This window comes from Euprymna scolopes, chromosome 8, assembly GCF_053919585.1.
Source record: "Euprymna scolopes isolate OS-2025 chromosome 8, ASM5391958v1, whole genome shotgun sequence".
Classification (NCBI taxonomy): domain Eukaryota; kingdom Metazoa; phylum Mollusca; class Cephalopoda; order Sepiida; family Sepiolidae; genus Euprymna; species Euprymna scolopes.
This window is the reverse complement of record NC_136489.1, coordinates 107,483,853-107,501,352: the sequence shown is the minus strand read 5'-3', so window position 1 is coordinate 107,501,352 and position 17,500 is coordinate 107,483,853. Positions and strand designations below refer to the sequence as shown.

The window sequence follows — 17,500 nt, the reverse complement described above, 5'->3', positions numbered from 1 at the left end:
CATTTTCTGTAGGCTGTTTTTGAACCCAGTCAACGAGGGGTACTTTTGCTAGTATATATATATATATATATATATATATATATATATATATATATATATATATATATATATATATATATATATATATAGGATTTAGAGTTAAATTCTATGAAGTAATAAAATAGAATTTTTTGGCAAAGTTATTACTGTTTAAAACGGAATTAAAAATATTTCCTCTCAATAAAATTTTATAAGACTTTAAACCATAAGATTCATTAATCAGTGATTAACGCATCTCATTGTTCGGATATATATATATATACAAAGGGCGAATGAACTCTTTTTCTGGGTCAACGGCCAACTAGCACCGTGTATATTTGTGTGTGTGTATATGTGTATTGGGGTGGAGAGGGCTCCCGTAAGCCGTGGTGAAGGCAACCTTTCTAGGAGACGCAAATCTCTGATTTAAAAAGCCATAAAACGGGAGACCAGTACTCGCATTAAGCTGGTCTGCAGTTTAATTTGTTGCTGGCTATCTTGCTCTTGCTTGTTGCTGGATCTCAACATTTTGAACCGAGAGAGAGACTTAGCTGTCGTACAAAGCTAAGACTCTGTAACATCATCTTTGTATAGATACTCCCTCAGGCATTTGGGCTCATGGATTTTAAATGTCTGAGGGAGTGGCACTCGTCTGACAAGACGTTGCAATCATCATCATCATCATCATCATATATACATATATGTGTGTGTGTCTGTGTGTATGTGTATGTCCCTTATCCATTGGCGTTATTACTGTCTCTATCTCACACACACACAGTTCCTTTATATATATATATATATATATATATATATATATATATATATATATATATATATAGAGAGAGAGAGAGAGAGAGAGAGAGAGATACACACATATATCTATATTACTATAGATATATGTGTGCATGTATATATATCAATATATGTATATATATATATATTTATATATATATATATGCGTGTGTGTGTGTGTCTGTATCTGCATGTGTATGTGTGTGCCTGTCTTTTCAATAACAGACAAGTAAGCTTCATGAGAATTGAATCAAAAGCTGATTACAGACAGCAAATGATTTACACAGAAAAAATCAATATCATAGATATACATAATTTTTCTGTAACTTTATAACAATAATAATACAACGGTGCTTATTTTCACTCTTGCCGTAAGTGTATGGGTATTACACACACGCGCGCACATAAATATACTATACACACACACACACACACACACACACACACACACACACACGTACCCAGGCACACACACGCACACAATTACACACCTACTCTCCGTACAGATTTTTTTTTTTTTTTTATATATATGAAAGTTTTTTTATGACCCCATTTTTGTGTTTAATAATAGAAAAGCCTTGATCTTCAACATGTAAGTCTTCTTTGGATTAGCAAAAAAAAAAATAAATAAATAAATAAATAAAAAATAAATAAAATAAATAAATAAACAAATAAATAAAATGGCCACGGGTTATCCTTCCGCAAATCACGGACAGAAAAATCGATGGGAGTGCCAGAACAGGAACTACCATTTGCTCATGGCCCAAAACCCAAGGATGTATTCTATTATATGAACGTATTAAACGGCGTCGATCTATCTATATAGTTCGATGACAATCTACCTGAGTTTACGTACATTTGTATATCTATCTTTTTATTGTTCACCAGTCTATATGAATCCGTTTATCGGTTCGAATGAGAATAGAAATGAATAAACAAAAGATATCAAACATACCTTTGTCAATATCCAGTTGTAATGTGCAGATATCTTCCTAAACGAGTTGCGGTCCGTTTTGTTTTTGAAATCAACACTGCAGACGCGATAGTGAGAGAAAGGAAAGTGTGTGTACGCCTCGCTTTGTCTCTGGTTCGAATCCAAGCAACAACTTAGCGTTAGTGACTTGAAATTCAATCAAATCTATCAATCTAAGTTGATTAGGTTAAACATATCACGTAGAAACATATCTGATTCGAATCGAAAATTGCATTTTTCGCCACGACTTTATATATATATATATATATATATATATATATATATATATATATATATATATATATATATATATTCTGAGTTTATATTACATAATATAATTTTAAGATATATATCTCATATCATCCAGATTGTTTTAAATAACAAGTACAATGAAGTTATGTTTCTGCTTCACAACACACATACATATACACATACAGACAAACACACACATACACACACACACACACACACACACACACATATATATATATATATATATATATATATATATATATATATATATATAACGAAAATATAATTATAGAAAGTAAACATCAGGTTAATTCTACACGTACTTGGAACTATATATATATATATATATATAATTTAATTGTAAATATAATATTTGAAATTTTGTTGTAAGTGTTAATAATTTCTGATATTTTTATTAAATTTTTAAAAATTTTAAAGGTATTAAATATTTTTATAATTTTTTTAACGTGTTTTTATATTTTTATTAATTAAAAAAAAAAACTCTTAATATTCCATTTCCTTTCTTATGTTTATTTAGTATATTCTTTTATCATTTATTGTTCTTTTCTGTCGATTTTCTCTTTTAACCCTATTATTTGCCCCCCTCCCTTTGAAAAATTTTTTCCAATTCTAATCTCGAAATTTGTTTCATTTCTTATCTGAAGGCTTACAAAGTTGGTGTTTTCTTTTTACCTTTACTTTTTTATAATGTCGCTTTTCTTCTGATGAAACACAGTTAGCTTCGAAATGTCTCGACTAAAGAACGTTTCTCCCTTATACCATTTTCTGTAACCGTTATTGACTTGATTATGTAATAACGTTCTCATGTAACTATACCACGAATTAAATGAAAGAGCTTGTGTTCTTCTCCGACCGGATTATAAAACAAAAAATATTACATTCTTTATTTTTATATTTCAGGATATTCAATTCTGGGTTGGAGTCGAACAATGTGCTCTGCATTGATGGGTTCTATTGGGACAAGTGGTAAGTTTTATTCATTGGGATACACTTCAAAAAATTTTTTTTTATTTTTAATTACTTTGAAAAGTGTCAAGCATTTGGGCGTAGGGAATCAACGGCGTCTCACGTGTATTTCTGTTGCAACCCCACATCATTTTTAGACATATGTGTACTTACATCCGTAATGTCTACAATTTTATGCCATAAATAAAATATAGTAAAACATTGATTTTTTTTTTTACTGTGCGTTGTTATTTTACATTGAGGTAGAATAGAAGTGGTGTGTTGTTATTTTTACCTTAGTTGAAGTATATTTATATCTGCCGACCTGTAACTATCTACAAAAGCATATTTCCTTTATTTTTGCTTATATACAAGCCTATGTATGTTCCCTTGTACATTGTATAACACCTATCCCAAATTATCTGGTAACACACCTCATTTTCGTTAAAGAATTAGGTAATTCATTGTATATGTTCTATGATGTTATTTAATTTCCCCCGTCTTAATACGCACTGCGCCGTAAACAAACAGTTTCCACCCGCGTTCTATTATGCGGGGGACGCTGTGCAGTATAGACCTACGTTGATTCGGTTCCGTAGCGTACTCTTCACTGTTGATATTAAGGACCATCATTTGATTTCGTCTGTGAGTACATGATTAGAAAGAAATGCGTCCTTATCACCTTCCTCAAAAGGGCAGAGTAAGGCACACGTTTGGGTGTTGATGTTGAAAAAAATATCTAGATAATCTGTAAGCGCTTTTTAGACAATATTAAAAAAAAACAGCTTGAGTCGAGGATTTCTCCTTCACTGAGAGGGGATAGAAAGAAAAGAAACTACTTTAAGAATAGATACTACACTGTGCTAATAGCCACTATACCTTCCAGGCAAAACATTTGCAACAAACATTCGTCTAGCTACAACCACTTTCAACAATTTTCCCCATTCTATATGCGTACCTAAATGTGAACGCGAATCCCAGGAATATAGTTTCTTTCATTAAAGCTGCCCGTCTATTGAATTCTGTACCGCGGGCGAGCTTTCCAGCTAGCTACAATGTGATTGTCTTCAAGTCCAATGTAAACACGTTCTTATTGACCCGTTGCCTTAAATAACCAAACTCTACGCGACTTTCACCACTGCTAATTATTGCACTATTGTCTCACTGACCACCTTACAATCATTAATCATTATCTCCGAGTGGCTTTCAGGCTTGGTATGTGATGACTTCCTTGTATATAAAAAAAGCGAATAATGTAGTCAATCCGGTCAAAAAGCCAATCTAAACGAATTCAAACGAATTATTATTTTATATTGTGTTCTATCTTTTCAATAAATATTTCATGAGTCACCACTTATCAATGCTCAAAAGACACTCAAGGATGAGGGCTAATGATTTTTTGTCAGTTGGACGAGGAATTACAATCTGAGATGACTGGAAACGATTGTGGAAAATGGCAGGAAAAAATTCTAATTTCCCAAATTGTCAATTGTATTGAAATTGTATTTTTATTTTAATAATAAAAAAAAACGTCCGTCTAATAAACGCCATGACCACTCAGACATTAAGTGGCAGCGGAGTGCGTGTGCGAACATCTGAATATTATGGAAGTTGTTGACCTCTGACATTGTTCTACTCGGCCTTTCTCCGTTTTGATTTGAAACTATATTAGCCACGTCTCACAAGTGGACGAGCCTCGAAAATGAACCAATCAAAACACGCTACGTTCGTTAATCAAACGGCTGAAAATGCATTCGTTCATGCCGTCCTGTCAGAAATGGGGGGAGTGGTATTCGACAAACTCACAACGGACTCGTCTTCTGCTGGAAACATCAAAGTCTCCCTAAACTGGGATAGTTCTGTAAATGCTCGGTGCACGTTCTTATCGCATTTGGGAATCATTTTCCTATTTCTGATTTCGCGATTTTTGCTCAAGAGATCAAAAAATGTGCCGACCTAGAATATCGTCTATATTCTAATCAAGTAATTTTTCTCCGTCTGTTTCGAAAGATTTGCACCATATTTGGCGGTCGAGTGTGAGCTTAAAGTACATGTGATGGTGATGCTTCAAGATGACAACTTTTTGGAGCGTTGACTCATCTCTTGCTAATAATCCAAAGTTAACTCTGACCCGAAGTGACCGTCTACTGTCCACGTTCAATCGACCATTTAACAACCAATTATACGTATTATATTTCTCTTTCTCCGTCCGTCTGTCTGTCTGCATGTATGTATGTATGTGTTTTCGGTTCACTTTTTCTCGAAAATTACTAGATCGATCTAGCTGAAATTTTGTATGGAATTTAGTGATGATAAGATGATGCAACCTAAATTTTAGGCTATCCGTTTGATGCACAGTTAGGAATAAATAAGGGAATAATAACGATCATTCACGATAACACTAGAGTAACTCTAGAAATTTCCTAGGAAACCTCCGAGTCGATCTGGCTGAAAATCTGGATGGACGTATATTACAAATAGGTGCAGCATGCCAAATATTATGCCATCAGGTCAATGAATAGTATCGAATTAATCGAGATTTACAGGCGTATTATTTAATGCAAAATTAGCACAAAAATTACTATATTCAATCAATAATTTGTCATAAAGCGCTCATTATAAATGAACTGTAATTTTTTCTAAAGGACACATATATAAATTGAACTGCGACTAGCAACATCACGTGTGTAAGAGAAAGGTTTCAGAGTCGAAGAAAGAGTTGTGCCGGTCAAATTACAGATACGATTCTGCACCTTAACAAGAACCCTAAAATCAAACACCAGCCAGTTGGAACCAGAGATGTGTAGTCGAGCACCTATCATAGAAAATAACGATAGAGGATCACTGGCAATGTACCTTGCATGAGAAAGTTACTATGGAGAAGTGCTGACATAATATCCACTAGGCTATTTTTTAATGAAAAAAATAAATCTACATAGATGTAAACGCATTAGAAATTTTATTACTTCCGCAATTAAAATCCCGTTTTTTCATGTGTCTCACTCGGCAACGCCCGGCAGACGAAAAAAACCGCTGGATTGTACCGAACAAACGGAAGTCGATACAAAAACGAAAAAATAAATAAATAAACAACCTACCGTAATAAATTCATAAAATTTACTTTTTTTTATTGTCAACTGTTTATTTGTTGATTTTATGTGTAATAAAAGTTTCGTTTCTAGTGTACAAATATTTAAAATTTAGTGCACAAATAGTTAAAACAATTTTTTTTTCCTTTTTTGTATGAAAAGTTATTCGTTGAGTTAATGAAAAAGTATTTGTTTGTTTTAAGGAACAAATAAGTTTTTTTTTTAGTTTTTATATTTTTCGTATAACTTTTGTTTTTAACAAAAAAAGGTGCATTTTTTGTGTATTTTAAACAAGTTTTGAGTTTCTTTGCCATAGAAAAGTTTTGATTTTGTTTTTAAACAACCGACGACCGCATTCTTTTTTTAAATGCATTTTCTGCAAAAATGACATTTTGAAAATGTGTTTATTTTATGTTTTTTTTTTAAATTATATTTTATATTTATCGTGGGGGGGTTTAGGGTTATACATTGGAGGAGCAGCATGTACTTTCCTTAGGGATAATAGTTGCTGGTTGAAGGAAAGCATTTAATTTTTCATCCTTGTCACAAAAAGCAAGACTTCTTATTTGAAGCCCAATGAAACTCTTCCCTTTCCCTTCTTTCTTTGTTTTTCTACCAATTTGGTGTCGTCTGCTCGCTTGCGTCCCTTTTTACCAATTGGTTTTTCAGTAAATAAGCGCACTCGGCATTTTTCGGACCGGTTCTCGTTGCCCGTTGGGCATTACCGAGTGAGACCCACGGAAAAACGGGATTTAAACTGCAGAAGTTTCGAAATTTGATTCAAATTTCTCTTGGATAATAACTGCTATAAACCGAATATCGACGTTGACTAATGAGCTGAATGCTAAGTTCAAAGACAATCGGTTCTATACCACTTGTTTCATTATAGATGTTGGCAATGTTCATGTAAATCCGTACCGTTGTTACATAATTAGAGAACGAACTCTGAAAACATATGTTTTTAAATTCCTCAGTCTATAAGGCTTTCTCTTTCACTAGTTGGAGGCAGGAAAGATGAAGTGTAATATAGGAAAATAAAATACGCTCTGATCCTCGTCAAAAAGCGAACGATCCAAAAGTCAAACACGCTAATTTGTAATCAATAACATTTTTTAATAACAAAATACATTTAATTGCAAAAATCGGTGATTTGCGGACGAGCAAGAGCACAGTGCTTAATTTAAATCGTTTTCGAAATTCACTTTTTGTTTGAGAAGCTTTAATAAAATTATATGGATTAGATTAGGAAAACAATTTAATAAAATAGAAATTAAATTATCGTGGAGATTGAACCCGCATTCATAAAGTAAATAAATCTACTGTAATTATAAGGCTGATCTTATATCGCGGCATAATCAGTATAACACATTCGTTCTTGCCAAATCGCAAAAGTTAAGCGACAATGAGGCTGCCCAATAAGAGACAGATAACCATTTGGGAATGCTAAGCGTTGTATGTACCGCGCCAGGACGTAGAAATTCCCAGGTTGGTATTTGGGGACGCGTTTAATCCACCGGAAGAGATGCACCCCCAGTCTTCCTTTAAACATGCATATAAGAGAAGGGAAAACGCTTACATACAATCTGTGGTCTCCTGTTTGCTCTGCCTTGTAACAACCGTTGCACCGACTGCGATTATGTGTTGTATCAAAAACTGTGATAGGTTCTGCACAAAGCCTTCATCACTATAAACGAATAATCTATGTGGATTTTCGAACAACTTAATAGCTGTGCCGGACGTCATACGTAAAAAACCGACGGGAGGATCCACCATGGCTATTATTATAGTGTATATCAAAGCTGAAGCAGGTGATTTTTATTAATTACGGGTGTTTAAACGTCTACACTGATAGAAGCACAGGCCGGCCTCCAAATTTCACTTACGATCGAATCGTAAACCTATTTGACTCAAATAAACTTTTGTTAATGCCTGACCAAGATTCAGTTAAATGTATCTGTGTTATCGCCGTCGGTGATATGCTGCAAATGTGCACCTCGACGTTGTAAATGCATCAGGGTAGGGCGAGAAAAATTGTCAATAATAATGACATATTTCTTTCTCGGCACTTATCTGATTTTAGCTGTGATGGTCTTCTTCAGTTCAACAATAAATATCTGGTAAGCTGAGGTCTGGCGAGCAAGAAACCGATTCAGAATCACACCAACACATAAGACGTTCACCAAATTGTCTTCGCATAGCATAGAAAGGCACACAACATATGCTGTTGGGAATTATCGATTGAAACATGTATGCTGCCTGAATCCTATTTAAGATCACACTTACTACTGACGAGACGATCACTAAAGTGTCCACGGAGATTATAGAAGAGGTGTAATAAAACAAAGCTTTTCATGACTTAAACGTCGTGCAGATATCAGACACAGCCTGAAGTTTATTTGTTCCAAATATTTGTGAAAAATATTAACAGTTCCATGACTTGATCCTTTCTGGATACATCGGGTATAACAATATATTAGCTGGAGCAACTCGACCTGAGATATAAAGAGGCGGGATAGCAAATTACTTACACAGCAACGAAATTCGTATTAGCAGCGTGGAAATTGTAGATTGCATGGCTTATCATTTCAATTTATAAACGTCTGAATATTGATTTACGAATCATTAAAGTTTTATCACTTTTTGATCGTTTTTATCGACGATTTAAGTATCTTATAATCATAGATATATAAAAAAAGATCCCATGAACTTGTCATGCTACACTTTCTGACTTGTAACACACTCATCACGAAAAACGAATATTGAAATAATATTTAACAATGCTTATCAATGTTTATTATTGTTGAAAAGTCAAAATATCCAATTATTACAAAGGATCCATGAACATTTATTTATTCTCTTTTGATATTTATATATCTCTAACACGTAAGTAATAATGAATGAGTAATAATTTTTTACTTGAGTCACCACTTATCAAGGCCCAAAGGCCACTCGAGGATAAGAGTAAGAAAATGTAAGGTGCTATTGTAATAATCGTTAATGGTGTAAATTGGGTAGAATTTAAATATTTGTGGTGACGGCTCAACAAGAACTTGTTTACATTGGATTTGAAAACTACCATGTTGTATTCAACCGGAAAGCAGACCAGCGGAACAATGTTCCAAAGGCTTACAGTTCTAGGAGAGAAGATTTGTTCATGGAATCTGCGTTTAAATTTAAGCACAGATAGAGGATGGGGGAAATAATGTATAGAGGTTGTAGATAGTTGAGTCTGTTTTAATGAAAGTTTGGAAAAAGGAGGACCATAGATTGCAATTCAGTTAAACACTTGCCATAGAGTATTGTAGCCACATCTTTACTGGCGACAAGATCACGACGTTTGTTCTGTGGGAAAGAGGTTGCAGGAAAGATAAAAAGGCATCACTTACTAAGTTTCGAAGGCGGTTTTGAACACCATCACGGCATGATAGAACGCGCTGAGCAACTTCTGCCCAGATGTGGCAATAGCACTCCATTTTAGGGGAAACCTTGCTCTCATACAGATAGAGGATTGTATCGGTAGTGGGGTACTTACTAGAGCTGTAGAGTGATTCATTTTTCGAGCGATCTTGGCAACAGATTTGATGTATGTTACATTTCAGATCAGGAGTGAACGTCAGTCCCAGAAGCTTGTCAAATCATAGGGCTTCCCCCAAAACGACAGCCAGTCATTTCAACTGGGGCGTGGTTGGGATCAGAGCATTTATGATGAAAGCAGAGAAGCTTGGGTTTCCATGAATTTATATTAACCAACAACCTTTTCCCCCCTATTGTACGATGTTCTCAAGATCAGAAAAGAGGGGATCGTAAAAACTTTGGCCATTGCTGATCTTTGAAGTGTTGCCATAGATTGTCGTGCCGTATAAATGTTTACGAATGGTCTAAGAATGTGATTTGGGAAATCATTTATGAGGATCAGGAAAAGGGTTGGGCCAATGGTCGAACCCTGAGGGACGCCAGCATTAATACAATTTATCAAATAATAATAAGTCAGTTTTCCGTTAATAATGGTTGTCCATCGGACCCGATGATGACGTTTGCATTCTGCATTTCAAATACGAACACGGAGGTAGCTTTGCAATATTAACCTAGAGACACATAGTCCTGAACAGTGGGATCACTACTGAGATTGCTCTGCGGTGTCTTCCCCTGGCAATAACATAGCAGCACACTAGTAATCATTTCGCAGCACACCAATGAGCCACGGCCCGGTCGTCAGGAATCACTGGATTATAGGGTAATATGTAGGTATGATAGTATTAAAACTACGTCTTAAAATCTTTGCTTAAAATGCTAGATCAATTTAACCAGGCTCCAATTATAGCAATATTTCACGTGAGATGTGTGGTTTATAGTTGTCTGACAATAACCGTGATTATCGGTTTTCTAACAGACTAAAAATGATTAATGGACGAATTACAAACAAATTCATAGAACAATTTTAAAAAGACATAATTTACAAGCCTTTGGTGTGAATTAATGGTGTTAGTCTTTTTGCGAGACACATTTTTTTATGTCCACAACTGTCATGGTTGCCCTCACTCCGAGTGCAGATTACTCTTTCTCTTCTTGCAAGGGAGATAACTCTTTGCATGCCTATAGTTTTAGGTTGAGCATCTTACATCTAGGAAGGACATTTTAAAGTTCGGTGCCAATTTCCATTTGGAATATAAGGTTAAAAAATAAAGTTGATGTGTTAAAGAAAGTTACGTAATAAAATAGGAAGTTAAGATAGAATAGCTAATAAAGCTTAATAAAAAATATGTTTGCTTTGTTAACACAAACTTTATTTGGCATCTGGTTTATTTAAAACCTATAAATAAAGTATGCTTGTACAGTATAAAATAAAAACGGGTCATATTAACCTAAGCTTTGGATCAGATGCAAGTGGTTTCCCTTCTATATTTAATAATATATATGAATCCTCGTTTATTATGTAATGTTTAACTCACACATATATTACAGTATCAGTTCTATTTAACTCTTGGTTAATCTCTATGATCAGATAACAGAAACTTTTTTGTGTGTATATTTTTGTGTATGTTTGACTTAAAAACGGTATGGCCGATTTTCATACCATTTCACACGAAGGTACTTCATGTGTCTGGTAGTGTTCTTAGATATGTTTTCTATGGGAATGTCTTTAATAAGTATTGATAAACGATAAAAAAAATGCGATAAAAGAAGGACGAGGCTGTTATGGGCAAAGTTAACATTGTACAAAGACTAACATTGCAAGTGTATTTGGGAAGTTTTATTGCCGCACAAGCTGAAAGGCATCACATATAAAATCAATAGTAGGTTCTTTGATATGACAGGGCGCGTCAAGAATGGATATTTCTGTTTAAAGAACAATTGCACCATAATATTTGATCTTTTCATTTTAAACTTAAATTCAAGTTATTATCACTGAGCAAGCAGTTAAGCCAGACGTATATAATCAACAGTATGTACTTTCGTGACTGGGCGCGTTCAAAATGAATGTTTTAGAGCACAATACTTAACTTTTGTGTTTTAAACTTAAATTCAAGTAATTATATAAAAATAATTTTATAAAATCAACACTAGGGCTCTGTACAATGCATGGATGAGTAAGTCACTGCGGGGGTGGGGGAGAGGCATGTGGAGCTTCCACCAGGTGCACCGCAATAGGTTCCCTAACAAGAGCAGACAATCAATCGATTTGATTGAAAAATGGGCGATTTCACCGATTTCGGCGACAATAAAAATATGGAAGCGTGAAACAGTCGTTAATCATCATTCAATCTCGGGCAACATCGGGTCTCCCTCTTTCATTTTTTTTCTAGGTGTATTAGTTCGACAATTTTCCATTTTATTAGTTTTAACAAAGACTAATAATTATTTATTTGTAATGGTGAATGCTCTGGCGAACTGCAGACACTTGTGCCCCCACGATGTAGACACCCTCGACAAACTCGACAGGCAGCTAAATCCCACCCCCACACAGTAGAGATCCCTAGATGTAAAAGATCTTTCTACTCCAGTAGTTTCTTCCCCAGAACCGCTAGACTCTGGAATTCCATTCCAAGTCCCTGCTTCCCCAACTGTACTGACATGCAGAAGTTCAAGTGTAACGTGGATCGACATCTTGCTGCCCAAATCACAACATAGTACCCCAGTAGTTGTTGCCCCTGATAGTAGCTCCCTACACCAAAGTGACAATGTGCCTTGTTTGGGGTGAAAATGTAATAAAAAAATAAAGTAAAATGTACTTCCATCGTCCTGCAAAGTTTATCGGATAAAACACGTACGTTTTTAGCCTAAGATGACGTCATTTAATGTAGTGAGTGTAATAAAGAAAGAAGCCTAAAATCTAGCAAAAATCAAGTAAATCCTTAAAAATAGGCGGTTTTTTTTATGGGGTCATCATAAATGGTAGTTTTTGTGCGAAAACTTAAATTATTGACGTAGTTTCATGATTTTATATGAACATTCTGGTGATATACCCAGGTAAATTAGGAGTACGAACATTGACAGAGCATATTTTATCTTACACCTTTCTTCATTCCTCATTCTGACGGAATTCAAACCATCAAGAAATTTCATCCAAGCGTTCTGCATGAAGAAACTCTTACAATATCTCCACCATACACTACACAGACTTATTGAAGAATTCAACACCACTAGGCCTGACCTGACCACAACACGCGAACCTATGCTTCACAAAATAACCACAGCCATAGATAAATGCTATCACTACACTCTACAGACGAAAAGAAAATCACTACATCGCTGCCACAACCTTTACTACATATATTTTTTCTGTCTTTTCAGCAGGGTGCATACACTATGAACCCACGTAATAGCTGACTGTTGTTCAGAATTACATAATACAATATCATAACCCACCATACCAATTGCTACGCCAGGGAACCCTTAAAAGGTATCTCAAAGGAATTTATAACTAATTTAAACATTATTCATTTCATAACAACGCAAAACATTTAAAATAATGTATGTATCCATTATTAATTCGTTCGACTAGTCGGATGTGTACAGCGGAAAAATGATGTGGCTTGACGTTTAGTATAGATTCCAATTCTAGAACAGCAAGAATACATGCTTTACGTTATAAGGATGCCTGCAAACAGGACATGACGGTAAGTAACATCGTCTCAATTGCTGAGTATTATATATATATATATATATATATATATATATATATATATATATATATATATATATAAGTATTAATCCACTTTTAAGAAGCACGGGGACAATAAAATTTAAAATACGAAATTAGAAAGAACGATCACGTGCGAATTTGTATTTTTTTTTTTAAATAAACAAATATTTATTTATTTAAAGTTTCAAATTTACGGCTTATAAAAAAGTATTCATCAAGACTTTTTAAAAAACAATACAATATATTTTTTCTTCTTTCTTTTCTTACGTACCATGATGTCGTTTAGCAGAGTGGTTGTGTATTGTAAGTCCAGTGGTAAGCGCTGTTCCTGCTCGAATGTGTAGTATTAATCCACTTTTAAGAATGAGCAGTATTAATCCTCTTTTAAGCAGTGCGAATGTGTAGTATTCATCCACTTTTAAGAAGCACGGGGATAATGGAATTTAAAATGTGAGGTTAGAAAGGACGAGCACGTGACAATTTGTATTTTTTAATAAACAGATATATATATATATATATATATATATATATATATATATATATATATATATATATATATATAGCTTATGAATATTATATTAAGAAATTACTTCTAGGCGTTTTTATTATTGTATGAAATATCCACCTATAACGTTACCCAACACGTTATAGCCTCAGTCGCAAAGTAGGAAAAAATAGGAAAAAAGAAAAAAAAAACCTCGCTTCTTCCCGCTGTAACGACAACATTTCCTCATTCCCACGTCACGCATGATTTCTCGTTACGGTTTTGACATCTCTTACGTGATCGTCTTTTGTATTCTCTTTTTTTTCCTTAGCGTGACGTCATTTCCTTCAGGGCTTGATATTTGCATATAGCTACCATATTCTGTTACACAGCGCTGTTCGGCTTAAACTGTAACATACATTAATTAATTTGACATTTTTATCAAGAAATACACGTACTGGAAAACAGAAAAAAAAGCCTGTTTATTCTATATATATTCATATTTTAAATAATTTATTTTTTTATTCATCCGTGTCTATTTTTTAGCTGTAGAAAAAAAATATATATGCCCTGTTGTACTTTATTACATTTTTTAAATTAGGTTGTGTTCGGTTTGTTTGTTTTTTGTTTTATTAAATAACGGGTTATTGCTAATCAAGAGCAAGGACTATTTGAAGATTAAGGTTACTGAAAAACAGCAAATCTTTGGGTTTATTGTTTTACTCTTATTTACACAAGACAATAATGCCACTTCGTTGTAAAGGGCTATTATTTGCTTGCATGAACATTATGCAAGGAATTGAGCAACAAGGTGTTTGTTTGCATTAAATTTGAATTTATGCATGTTAAGGAAGCAAGAAAGAGGTAAGGAATTCCAAAATGTAATAATTCGAGAGAATAAACTTTTAGAGTAGAAAGCTTTGAGGTATCTAGTGCCATATACAGTTAAAAGATGGAATTTTGTCGCTTGTTGGGTCAGTCAGGGCTATTTGCGTCAAGAAGGAACAGATGCTACGAGTTCGTAAGAGCATATCTCATAAATGTACTTGAAACAGGCACAGTGATGCAACGCTGAGGCTATGCGACAGAGATTTGAGGTTGGTTGACAAACTGCAAAATCTTTTTCGGGCCCTATTTTAAAGGGAGTGATAGATTCACCAGCAAAGATGTGACTAAAATACTCTATGGATTTCATATGGAATAGAAGAGAAAAGATGTTCTGTCATTTACCGAAATACAGAATATTTAAAATCAATTTCATTATTACAAATAACTAAATATTTATCCGAAATCTTTTATATATTAGATGTGATTTTGGGGAAGATAAATTAAATATATGTCAATTGATTTTATACCTAAAAAATTCGAACCGGTTCGCTTATTCTTTTGAAGTACATCTTTCTCTGCTCATCGGGAGAATATTTAAAAGCTCTAAAATTCCACTTTTTAAAGTTGTTTGCTCAGTTACCGGTTACGATGCAGGGAAAATATCTTGCACCATTATTTATCATATCAATACCTACTGCATACTGGTTGTCCAACCTTTTGACACCAAATAGACTATTCAGACAGCGGCTCAACATATAAATAGCGAATGATCTGTTGTATAGATAACACATAGCAGCAGTAAATGTCGTTGCAATGTTGTTCTCCTTAGTTTCTTTTACTATTTGCAGCAGACATCAACACAGTTAATGAAATAAGTCGTTCTATTCCTTTTTTCTCCTAATGTACAGAGTGTATACATATAATAATCCATCTTAACCTGCTTTTAACCCATTCCTCATAGGAGGAGCAAGAAGCTGTCTTAAACACGTCCGTCATCTTTTGCGATACAGAAAAAAACTCGGAACTTCCTTAATGTATAGTTATAATTCTACTTTTTAAATTTTAATGGAATTTTCCCATTTCTGCTAACTGTGACTTCATTTTAGAAATCTTGTTCCAAATAATATTTTAATACATCTATCGAAAATAGTAAGAATGCTGGGAGACCGCAGTTCAATCCTCAATCAAGTCATACCAAAGACTAAAAAAGTTGGTTCCTGATACTCCTTTGCTAAACGTTAAGTAATAAGGTGTGAATTAAGAGCAAGTGTAGTAATACTGGAAGTTGATTGGCACCTTATCTTCGACCTGTGCGCAGAAGCTAAGGAAAACAGGGCCTTCGTATCGTCCCTGACTATAGTCGGGCATTTAACTTACTTAACACACCATCATCCAATCTAGCTAGACCTATATTATCATTGCACCTTTAAAATAGACAAAAGGTTCATATGTCTTTAAATATACAGACGTATCTCTTTTATACTAGTGTATAACCATCCATTAACATTTCACGGCTAATTAAATAAAGTTGATCAACTTGTCATGCACTGGTACGCAAACCCGGTATTTAAGAAGAAACACTACGTGCTTTTGCACTATGCTCATAACAGAAAATTAGAATCGTGTTTTGCTTGTACATTACTGTTGTGGAGCAACTTTTTTGTTTCATTTTGAAGAGTGCATAGCAGGGGGAGATAATGTATATTTATAAATTTCAAGTCATACTTTATACATTATTTTCTGTTTGTATTTGATCACCATTTGTGGCGTCCCTCCCTGGTAGAAAGAAACTGAAAGTGTGCAAAACATTATAAAATAGGGTTGTATACGTGTGGTTTATATTTTATTTAAAACTGTTATTTGATAAACTGGTGTACCTATTTTTTTAATAATAAACGTAAAGGCCCTAAACATAGTAACCTTTAACCGATTGGCACGGAGTGATTCGTTGCAGTTATGACCCCTATAACCATGAAGTGTACTTCTGTAAAATACTTTTGTTAATGCATATTTTGCTAATTAGACCCCCAAACAGGCTAAAACAAAAATTGATACACGTATTAACAGCTTTAATGGGTTTCAACCTCAAAGCACTCTCAGGGTATTCAGACATGCAGCAAGCTTTTTAATTTTTCTTTGGGCGAAAATTTTGCTGCCAAGAGGTAAAAGTTGAAAGAGTTGACCTTTGCAGACGCTACCAAACTCCTCAGCAAATGTTGGGTCTAAACACTTGAAATATTAGATGTAAGTTACCCGGACATGAGTCAACCTTTTGATTATATATATATATATATATATATATATATATATATATATATATATATATATATACAGTGCCACGCAAAAGTATTGGATACAGTACATTTTTCTTCATAACTTTAATTAGGGTTCAAGATTTTACCTAAAATTTTGTCAGTATATTCCTATTACTATTCTAAATTTTATTTGGAGTAGTAATTATAAAATCAAAATTTAGAAAGTGTATATTTAAAGAAAGAATATGAATGACCAAACGCAAAAGTATTGGATACACTTTAAAAAATTCTTTTTCTGAAATAAATTTAAATGATTTTTGCTTAGCGTATTGCAATAATGCAAACGAGTTATCACTGACCAATCAGAGAGCTTTATATTAAAATAATTTTATAAAATTCTTCCAGTTTGTGCTCACTCTTTCAAAGTCAACCAGTTCATTTATAAAAATGCCTAAAACTAAATAGTTGTCAATAGACATTCGTCAAAAAATCATTGATAAGCACAAAGAAGGAAAAGGCTATCGAATAATATCAAGAGAACTTAATCTACAACTTAGTACAGTTAGGAACGTTATTAGAAAGTTTAAACACTCTGGTGGAGCTGTTGCAAATCTTCCAAGATGTGGTCGACCAAGGAAATTAAACGAAAAAAAAATCAAGGTGGGTAAGCAGAAAGGTAGCATAAAACCGTTTCTTACT

General features: G+C 33.9%; 2 long non-coding RNA genes across 3 annotated transcripts in view; one reads left to right on the top strand and one right to left on the bottom strand.

The window, feature by feature from the left end:
• The window catches only part of LOC145283709 (uncharacterized), a 647,798-nt gene that overhangs the window by 379,070 nt on the left and 251,228 nt on the right, over positions 1 to 17,500 (top strand). For both annotated transcript variants that reach the window (XR_013868703.1, XR_013868704.1), the window contains exon 2: positions 2,957 to 3,022. This is a non-coding gene — a long non-coding RNA (uncharacterized LOC145283709). The remainder of the gene's footprint in view (positions 1 to 2,956; positions 3,023 to 17,500) is intronic.
• The window catches only part of LOC145283708 (uncharacterized), a 173,546-nt gene that overhangs the window by 103,847 nt on the left and 52,199 nt on the right, over positions 1 to 17,500 (bottom strand). The window lies entirely within an intron of this gene.